Here is a 294-nt window from a genome sequence, read left to right on the forward strand (position 1 = left end):
GGTTCAGCGACGAAAAGGGGATTGACAATAAAAGGTTCCCCTCGCTCGAGACGTTGGGTACTACAGTTCTACAGGTGCAAGAGTATGCCTCAAGCACCCGGGCGTCAAAAAAGAAGAAGTCCAAAGAAAGAATCCAAGACAAGCAAAAGGTCGGCAGGAAACGACAAGCAAGGAGAAGAGGGGGAGAAAAACGAAACGATGAAAAGGAAAAGCAACCCGGCACAATTAGATTAGACAGCAGCTGGAGTGCAAGGCCAGAAAAATGACAGGACTGTCCACGGAGCATCACACTCC

This window comes from Procambarus clarkii, chromosome 38 (genome assembly GCF_040958095.1).
Source record: "Procambarus clarkii isolate CNS0578487 chromosome 38, FALCON_Pclarkii_2.0, whole genome shotgun sequence".
Lineage (NCBI taxonomy): Eukaryota > Metazoa > Arthropoda > Malacostraca > Decapoda > Cambaridae > Procambarus > Procambarus clarkii.